General features: G+C 39.5%; 1 protein-coding gene and 1 long non-coding RNA gene across 3 annotated transcripts in view; both read right to left on the reverse strand.

Annotated features, from left to right (window-relative positions):
• The window catches only part of LOC123512027, an 81731-nt gene extending 76636 nt beyond the window's left edge, over window positions 1-5095 (reverse strand). The window contains exon 1 of the long non-coding RNA XR_006677012.1: window positions 4938-5095. This is a non-coding gene — a long non-coding RNA (uncharacterized LOC123512027). The remainder of the gene's footprint in view (window positions 1-4937) is intronic.
• Window positions 1-10000, reverse strand: part of LOC123512025 (carbonic anhydrase 7-like) — a 158537-nt gene that overhangs the window by 136399 nt on the left and 12138 nt on the right. The window lies entirely within an intron of this gene.

Raw genomic sequence — 10000 nt, forward strand, 5'->3', positions numbered from 1 at the left:
TTTACAATGTGATATGCAACTTTTCAAAGCTCTGAAAGTAATGTGCAAAAATTTTCATAAGTATCTACGAGAGTGAAGAGACTGAAAAGAGTAGATTTTGCTGTTTCTGGCACGTGTAATAATTGGAAGTGGCTGTAGAACAAGAAAAGAAGTCTGGGAGTGGTGTATATTGAAGGACATGCCGAATATTACTGATAAGAATGAAAAAAAACAAGAAGCTTCTACTAAAATAAGAAAATAAGAACAGTGGAACCTGCAAGAAGCCCCCAGCTCTACACGTGGCAGTCCCTGTATGAAATGTACCTACTTATCTCTCCACCTATCGTCCCCATCCATGAAATAATCCTTCAACCTCCATAATGACTCAGCACCAACAACCCGATTACTTGCGTTCCATTCGTCAAAACCAGGTGAGTGTGAGTTGTCCAGCAGTGAGGGGATCAGTTCTCACACATGTACGTTCTGTGGCGACTGTCAAGGATATCTTTTAATCTCTTCAGTATCAGGACGCGTTTTCATATTCATTCTGGTTACTAAATGGAGAATTAATGCAGCTTCAAAAACATATGTTGGGATTAGAATATTAAAGACTCTGGCCATTAATCTTTTAACCTCCAAAGACCCTTCCTAATGCAAATAAAATCGTTTAATCATACCCCAAAATCAATGTAAAAATGCGTCTCACTATTGAAGGGGTTAGAACTCTAATGACTAACAACCTGATTACTGAGTCCGTTCCATTCATCAAAACACTCCAGGTGATTATGTGAGTTGGTTGACCAGCAATGAGGTCAGTTCTAACACACACAAGTAAGTTGCGTGGTGGTTGTCAAGTGGACTGGAGACTGCATCATCGGATTTGGCAACCGGGACGTCCCGCTAACATCTTGCTTGAACCACATGCACTGGTTCAAGCAAGTATATTCAGGAAATACTTATCACTTTCTATAATTTACATCCACATGCAGGCAGCAATGACGAACACTGCTGAATATAGGCAGTGTTGTGTGTCAAACAATAAATAATAATTGACTTGTAATACTATGTACTAGTGATAGTGGTAAGTACTCGTAAGCTTAAATATTCACACGGACAGGAAATAATCGGTTCAAGCTTGACAAAAGTTTGATTTGAAAGAGACAGAAATGAACTGGTTTGCAAGTAGACAGGTGGATGAATGAAACATGCTCAGTAATCTCGCTGTTACTGGTGAGTCATTCGGAACCTTTACAACAAGGTAGGAAGAGAATGATAAACAGAAACAGCTAAGTATATTTAATGCAGGAACTATCATGTGCAAATCTGAGCGGCTTCTTACAACTACCTTTATTTCAACATATTCTCACGTTTCTGACACAATGGTGATAGGTAGATAGCCAGAATACGATAATAAACCTTTAAGTACCCGTGACCGCTACTATAATCACCTTCACGCCACGGAAACACACAAAAACGCCACTACAACCACGCCGCTGCATACCGATAGCGGGGCGAGGAATCAGCTGCCTGCCTTTCTAGATGCGAATCACAGGTGCAGGAGGCGAGGCGAGACTGGTTCCCCGCACGCCAGGCCACTTTTTGCGCATCCCTGGCCAGGCGGGCGCGGCGGCGACTCCTGCAGTGCAAATTTTCACGCTCGCGGCCACCAGGTGTGTGAAAGGCGCCTTGACCTTCGCGTGTTCCTGAGCCAGAGCCACGTGTTTGAAGGATGCGTGATTGATAGCTCAGGTCAGTCAAGTCTTATTTGGCGTTGATTGGTGGAATAGGGTTCTCAGTTTAGTTAATAGTGTTTTGTTATGATTCTTTTGTTTAGTTTTTTTTTTTGTTTATGGAATAGAGAAAGCTGACCAAAAGCAACAAAAACTAAAAAGAAAAGGCCCACTTGATTGCCAGTTCCCTAAAAGATTAAGAGAGTTAACCAAAAGTCTGAGCCCAATGTCTTGAAACCTCCCTCTTAAAAGAAGTCGAGTTGTAGGAAGATGGAGATACAGAAGCAGTTATTGTGAGGTATGATGAGTTCGAGCATTCAGGTTTACCATAAGTTATCCTGGTTTTTATTTCCAGTCACCGTTCGTTTTCTTTTCTTATTTTGTACTGAATGTGGTGAGTTTTCGCTACATTTCGCTATAGTTATCGCAGTTCATTTGTTTCCCTATTCGTAGTTTTTTTTGTATTCCATTTCTGCGTTCATCCTTATCTACTGTAGTCCATGGTAATGTTATCTTTTCATCTGTTTGTCTTACTTGTAGTTATCGTGTAGCATTTCTGTATTCAACCTTATCTAGTCTTACAGCTATTGTAGTCCATCTTTAGTCATCCCGGTTAACTTTGCATGGTTATTGTATTTTTTTCATCTGTTTTTTTATTTGCAGTTATCGTGTTACATTGTTGTACTCATCATTATTCTGTCTCCAGTTATCGTAGTCTTTATATTTGAAGTCATTGTGGAAGTACACGTATTATTTTCCCGTCACACAGTTATCGTGGTACATTATTCACATTTTTTTTCATACCACTTCCATAGTTAGCGCCATGAATACTGTGAAGTTATCGTAATGAATACTGTATAGGTATCGTGAGTTGTTTGTTATTGTAGAGTGGGTGGTAGAAAAATATTTAGACATTATTTGATATCATTGTAACCCATCCTTTACAACTATCGTAACACATTTTTCCACCATTATCAAACCCTATTTTCAAAGTTACGCTCCATTAACCCATTCAGTGCTGGGACACATTTTTACCATGAATTTTGGGTGTATTTAGACGATTTTGTTTACATTAGGAAGGGTGCATGGAGGTCAGAAGAATAATAGCTAGAGTCTTCACTATTTTGATCCTAACATAAGTTTCTGAAGCTGTATAAAATCATCATATAATAAGCAGAATAAATAGTAAACGTGTCATGGTACTGATGAGGTTGAATTACATCAAATTACTTTATACACTTACTATAAGCCTATTTCGCACAACCATCGTACCAATTCTTACAACTATCGCACGTAAGCCCATGCCACAACAATAAGGATAGATCAGGTTACACTCAACTACTGTAACCTACTTTTTTTTATAACCGTAAGCCACTTTTATAGCTACTGTGAACAAGCCTCATGCTATCACAGCCTTGATCGCGAAGTGGCAAGTGTCTCCTCGTAATCTGAGGGATGTCTAAACGAAGGACAATTGGAGGCTAAGTCTTCCATAAAACAAGTCAGGCATAACAAATACAACAATACATACACAAGACCTTCCCTACAGCACGTCCATCAGATTACCTCAAGTTCATGTTACGTGAGTCTGGGGTATTTACTGTTCTAATGCCACCACTCTTACACGCTTCCTTCTCCCGCCACCAATGTTTTCAAAGGACACAGAGATGATTATGCTAGTTGGATTTTTATTGGTGGTTTTATGGGTGTTCTTCTTCTTCCTGATTGTACAGCCGTGAAACGAAGTCGAATCGCCTCTTACGTAAAACCTTCGTTCAGACAGTACACAATGGTGACTTGTAGAATTTGACTGATTTCTTTGCCGTGAATGTTAATGTTTTTGAGTCTCGTGTATATCCGGACAAATGTGTCGAGTGGGTGGGAGGGAAACACAACTGCATCAACTTGTGTTTTTTCGTCTTGTTCCTCCAGAATTCTCTGATTATATATATTTTTTTCTTTTTCCTTTTTTTCCCCTATGACATGTAACGAAAAACACAAAAGGCGATGTATAGAATCTTTTAGAAATCAGGTTAGGTTAAGTTAGGTTATAGGTTCTTGGATTAGGTTTAAACGATCACCATTGAAAAACTAATAATTTGTTCACTATATGTAGAGACAACACACAACACTAAAGGCGACGCACAGAATCATTTAAGGGATAGGTCAGGTTAAATTAGTTTAGATTACGTTCTTGGATTAGGTTATTTTTGGGAAAACTCTAATAACTATATAATTATTGTAATCCTTCCCTTTCTTTCACTGTGATATGCAAAACTTAAGATAACGCATATAATGTTTTTAGAGGCAAGTTCAAGTTAGACTATGAAAGGTTCAGTTAGGTTATTGGATTAACCTCTTCAGTACCATGACTCGTTTCCATATTCATTCTGCTAATTATTTGGTGATTTTACACAGCTTCAGAAACTTATGTGGGAATCAAAATAAGGAAGACTCTACCATTAATCTTTCGACCTCCACAGACCCTTCCTAATGTACATAAAATCGCCAATTCATATCTAAAACTCATAATAAAAATGCGTCCCAGTACTAAAGAGGTTAAGTTTAAACACTCTTGAAAAACCTAATAACTATGCAAATACTTTAATGCTTCCCTTCCTTTCACTGTGATATGCAACAACACTTAAGACGACGTATACAATATTTCTAGAGGCAAATTCGGGTTAGGCTAAGTAAGGTTAAGTTAGGTTCTTTGGTAAAATTTAAACCATTACTCTTTAAAACCTCCTATGACTTCCACTACACCCATGAGGGAATTAGAGATCAGAAGCACAAACGTGTAGTAATACAGACTTCAATACTATAAGAACCTTCACCCTTTTCAACACCTCGATAATAAATAACACCAGTAGAAAAAAAGGAACGTTAAAGTTAAGGAGAGAAAAAGAAAAAAAGAAGCAATGAAATTTTACTCAATAGTGAAAACTCCTTCTGCACGATTGTGTTTCCCCTCTCTCTCTCTCTCTCTCTCTCTCTCTCTCTCTCTCTCTCTCTCTCTCTCTCTCTCTCTCTCTCTCTCTCTCTCTCTTATACATTGACCTCAATTACTAAATTATCTCATTTTACTCTTCCTTTCTTTACCAATAACTCTTTCGTCCAATAATTCTTACATAAACTCTCTCTCTCTCTCTCTCTCTCTCTCTCTCTCTCTCTCTCTCTCTCTCTCTCTCTCTCTCTCTCTCTCTCTCTCTCTCTCAAGGTACTCACTTTCTCCATGTTCTCCGTTTTCTATGCCACAAAGCTTACCTGCAAGAAAACGAGAGAAAAAAAAATCAGCGTTACAATTAGGAATGCGAAACACGAGAACAAAATCGAGGAATAATTATGAAACGTCGAAGGAAAACTCTCTCTCTCTCTCTCTCTCTCTCTCTCTCTCTCTCTTTGATGGCTTAGTGTTTTGTAGGCTATGTATAAATTCTACCAGGAAAGGAAGCGGGAAGAGAGAGAGGGAGAGTGAAGAGAGGGAGGCAAGGAGAGGAGAGATGAAGAAAGGAAGGCAAAGAGAATAGACATAAGGAAATGAAGAGAAGAAGAGAGAGAGAGACAGAGAAGAAGAAAAGAAAGAGATGGAGAAAGAGGAAAAGAGGAAAGGGAAAATAAGAAAGAAGGGTTAGTAAAATTTAAAATAGTAAGAAGAGGGTGAGAAGAAAGATGAGTGAAAGAAGGGAAAGAGTCGAAAAGCAGAAGAAAAGGGGGAAGAATGAAGGGAAAGAAAAGGTAATGAGGGTTAGACGATGGAACAGTGACAAGGAAGATGAAGAAAAGGAAGAGCTGATAATGAAGATGAAAAGACAGAGGTAAGAAGGAATGAAAAGGAGAAACTGAGATGAAGAAAGAAAAAAAATAAAAAAATAAAGAAGGAATGATTGAGAATAGGGAAAATAATAAACTTAAGAATGAAGAAAAGGAAGAAGTAAAAGGAACCGATAAAAGTAACGAAAAAAAAATAAAGAACAGAATTAGAGGAAAAACAAAGACAAGTAAAGAAGGAAAAGAAAGGAGAGGAAGAAATAGATAATGATAGAAGGATTAGAGGAAGTGAAGAAAGAGAGAAATGGAAAGCAAAACAATGGAAGAAAGAAAGAAAGATATAACGAAGATAGGATTCGAAGGCAGAGACGTACGAAGAAAAACAAAAGGAAAAAGATGGAAAAAAAAAAAGAAAGGAGAACTGAATTTGAATGAAAGCAAGGTAAAAAGGTAAATAAAGCCTAAAGAAGATGGAAGAGAGGAAAAGAAGGAGGAAAAAGGAAGATTGAACAATAGGGAGGGAGAGATGAATAGAAAGAGAAATAGAAAGAAGTGAATAAAAGGAGAAAATTAAATAAATATGGCCACTTTTATATTTTTAACAGTGTGGTAAAGGGGAATAAACACACTCACACACACACACACACACACACACACACACACACACACACACACCTTTACTAAGAAACAACATTTTCCGCTTTCGGAGCACGAATTCAAAAAAAGGTATGAGGAAAAAAAAAAAGAAAATTTCAGTATAAATAAGACTTGATTCGAGAACTGCTGAGGTGAAGTAGCAGTGGTGGTGGTGGTGGTGGTGGTGGTGGTGGTGGTGGTGGTGGTGGTGGTGGATGATGATGATGATGATGATGATGATGATGACGATTAATTACTCTTTTAGCGTGAAAGAGAGAGAGAGAGAGAGAGAGAGAGAGAGAGAGAGAGAGAGAGAGAGAGAGAGAGAGAGAGAGAGAGAGAGAGAGAGAGAGAGAGATGAAAAATTTTACATTGCTTTGTTAGAGAATGAAACATGAAAGCTGAGGAGGAGGAGGAGGAGGAGGAGGAGGAGGAGGAGGAGGAGGAGGAGGAGGAGGAGGAGGAAGAAGAAGAAGAAGAAATAGAGATGGAGATAGAGATGAAGATAGAAGAACACGAAAACAAACAAACAGCAACAACAACAACAAAACAAAAAAAAAACACTAAACAGAATAACAAAACAAAAACAAAATGAAGAAAAAACAAACAAGAAAACAAAAAAATGAAAAATTACACCAACTAAACACTCAAAAAAAAAAGAAGGAAGGAAGGAAGGAAGGAAGGAAGGAAGAAAAAAAGAAGGAAAAAAGTAAGAAAGAAAGGAAGGAAGAAAAACAGAAAGAAAAAAAGTAAATAAGGAAGGAAGGAAGGAAGAAAAAAAAGAAGGAAAAAAAGTAAGGAAGGAAGGAAGGAAGGAAGAATAAGGGGGAATGAAACACAGACTCCCCAATACCGCAAAGTAAGGTAACACGACAGTAGTGGTGAAGGAGACTAGAAAACGGGAAGGAGGGGCGGCGGGAAGGCAGGAGAGGAGCAGCGGGGAGGAGGTGAAGGGACAGGAGGGAGTGAAGGGTTAGGAAGGACAAAGGGAGGGGGAGGGGAGGGGTCCAGGTGCGTCTTGAGGGTTCGGCAGGCTTGTATATAACGTGTCCCGAACGCTTATTATGAGATATTGTGAGTTTGCTCTTCGCGTGGTAGCCAAGACACAAGCCTACACCTCCTCTTCTTCTTCTTCTTCTTCTTCTTCTTCTTCTTCTTCTTCTTCTTCTTCCTCCTCTTCCTCTTCCTCATCCTCCTCAGCCATCAAAGTTACGGTGAGGATGGAGAGAAAGGACGATATAGAGGAGGAGGGAAGACGAGGAGGAGGAGGAGGAGGAGGAGGAGGAAGGATTGTGGTTGTGGTGAACTTCTAAGGTTTACTGATAATGACATGTGGTAGTGGTAGTGAAAGTAGTAGTAGCAGTAGTAGTAGTAGTAGTAGTAGTAGTAGTAGTAGTAGTAGTAGTAGTAGTAGTAGTAGTAGTATTGATCGATTCGGACAATAGGCACATCAAAGAAAAAGAGAGAGAGAGAGAGAGAGAGAGAGAGAGAGAGAGAGAGAGAGAGAGAGAGAGAGAGAGAGAGAGAGAGAGAGAGAGAGAGAGAGAGAGAGAGAGAGATAGAAAAGAAATGAGAAATAAGATAAAAAAGACAAAACGAAAAGAAAATGAAATGCGAGAAGAATGAGAGTAAAAAAAATCAAATCAATAAACAAAAATTACAAAAAAAAAATAAAAAAAAACAGAAAAAAAACACACACACACACACACACACACACACACACACACACACACACACACACACACACACACACACACACATAAAAAGTAAAGCAAAGAAGAGATCGTGACAGCGCCCTCCACTTGACCTGACTTCTGAGCGCTGGAAGGGACCCGCCCACACCACCAGGCCAGACAGAAGTGCTAAGGTCAGGCCGGCGCGACCCTCAAGTCAGGAGAACGTGAGGGGTCCGGCTGAGGTAACTTTCCAAAAGGGGCAGAATAACAACCCTTCCCTGCTTATGGCTCAAGGAAATGGCCCCGTGGTTGTGTTATTGTTGCTAAGTTGAAAATTACGTATAGTGTGTATGTGTGTGTGTGTGTGTGTGTGTGTGTGTGTGTGTGTGTGTGTGTGTGTGTGTGTGTGTGTGTGTGTGTGGATGGAAGAGTTGTAATGGTGGTAGTAATAGCGGTGGTGATAGTAGTAGTAGTAGTAGTAGTAGTAGTAGAAGTAGTAGTAGTAGTGGTGGTGGTGGTGGTGGTGGTGGTGGTGGTGGTGGTGGTGGCGGTGGTGGAACAACAGCAACAATAACAACAACAACAACAACAACAACAACAACAAGAACAACAACAAAAAGAAAATGAAGAAGAAAAGAAGAAGAAGAAGAAGAAGAAGAAGAAGAAGAAGAAGAAGAAGAAGAAGAAAACATAAGCACAACAACAACAACAACAACAACAACAACAGCAAGAACGGGACAACGACAATGACAATGACCACGCCACACGGAGGAGGAGGAGGAGGAGGAGGAGGAGGAGGAGGAGGAGGAGGAGTGAAGCCTTGCAGAACGAAGCTCACTGAACCCAAACGAAGCATAACGAAACCCTAATATATCAATGCGCTGAAACAAATGACGCGAAAACTTTGAACGCAATGAAAAGCAAAAAAAAAAAAAAAAAAAAAAAAAAAAGCAAAAGGAAAAAAGCAAGAGAGGTACCAGAGAGAGAGAGAGAGAGAGATAACAAAAGTGAGCACGAAATGAGACAGAAGAGTGTAATAATGTTACAAAATGAGAGAGAGAGAGAGAGAGAGAGAGAGAGAGAGAGAGAGAGAGAGAGAGAGAGAGAGAGAGAGAGAGAGAGAGAGAGAGAGAGAGAGAGAGAGAGAGAGAGAGAGAGAGAGAGAGAAAGCGTGAATGAAACAAGAATGGGGTATAAAATGTCATATCAAGAGAGAGAGAGAGAGAGAGAGAGAGAGAGAGAGAGAGAGAGAGAGAGAGAGAGAGAGAGAGAGAGAGAGAGAGAGAGAGAGAGAGAGAGAGAGAGAGAGAGAGAGAGAGAGAGATGATCCCTTACCACTATTCTCCCATTACTTTCTCCCTCCCTTCATCCCTCCCTACCTCCCTCCCTTCCTCTTCCTCTTTCTTCCTTTCTTCTTCCTCCCCCTCCTCCTCTTCCTCCTTCTAATAACAATCTACTCATCCTAGTTATGAAATTGTCTCCTCTGCTGTTTCTTCCACCTCCTCCTCCTCCTCCTCCTCCTCCTCCTCCTCCTCCTCCTCCTCCATATTACACAGAGACATCCAAGAAAAATAAAATAAAGAAAGAAATGTCATAGTAGAGTAAGACGTGAAACTAAAATTGCTTCTATTAAAGTAAACACATTTCCTTGAGTCACGACACGTGGTGGTGGTGGTGGCGGTGGTGGTGATGGTGGTGGTGGTGGTGGAAAGGAATTAAAACACAGACAAACACCTTCATATTACATTTTTCTGACGAGTATGAGAGGAACAGGTTTAAAAGAGAGAGAGAGAGAGAGAGAGAGAGAGAGAGAGAGAGAGAGAGAGAGAGAGAGAGAGAGAGAGAGAGAGTATATAAATAAATGCCAACTTTTAACAGGTGAATGGAATAAAGGTGTGGTGTAAAAGTGAGGCGATACTTGAACCATGAAATGCAAAAATAGAATGGCGGAAAACAAAAGCAAAGTCGTGATGCGTGTTTGATTTAGTACTTTCGCTCATTTTGTTGTATATGATAGAAAAAAAAATATTAAATGAAATAAAATAAGGCGTAGAAATATTATAACGTGAGGGAAATTGTTCTCGTAAATTCTTATATTTTTTTTTTATTTCTTTTTCATGTCTATCATTTCCTCTTATTCTCCATCTATTTCTCATTTTCTCCTTCTTCTTCTTCTTGCAAATTCTTATGTTTTGTTTATATATATTT

Source organism: Portunus trituberculatus, chromosome 32 (genome assembly GCF_017591435.1).
Source record: "Portunus trituberculatus isolate SZX2019 chromosome 32, ASM1759143v1, whole genome shotgun sequence".
Lineage (NCBI taxonomy): Eukaryota > Metazoa > Arthropoda > Malacostraca > Decapoda > Portunidae > Portunus > Portunus trituberculatus.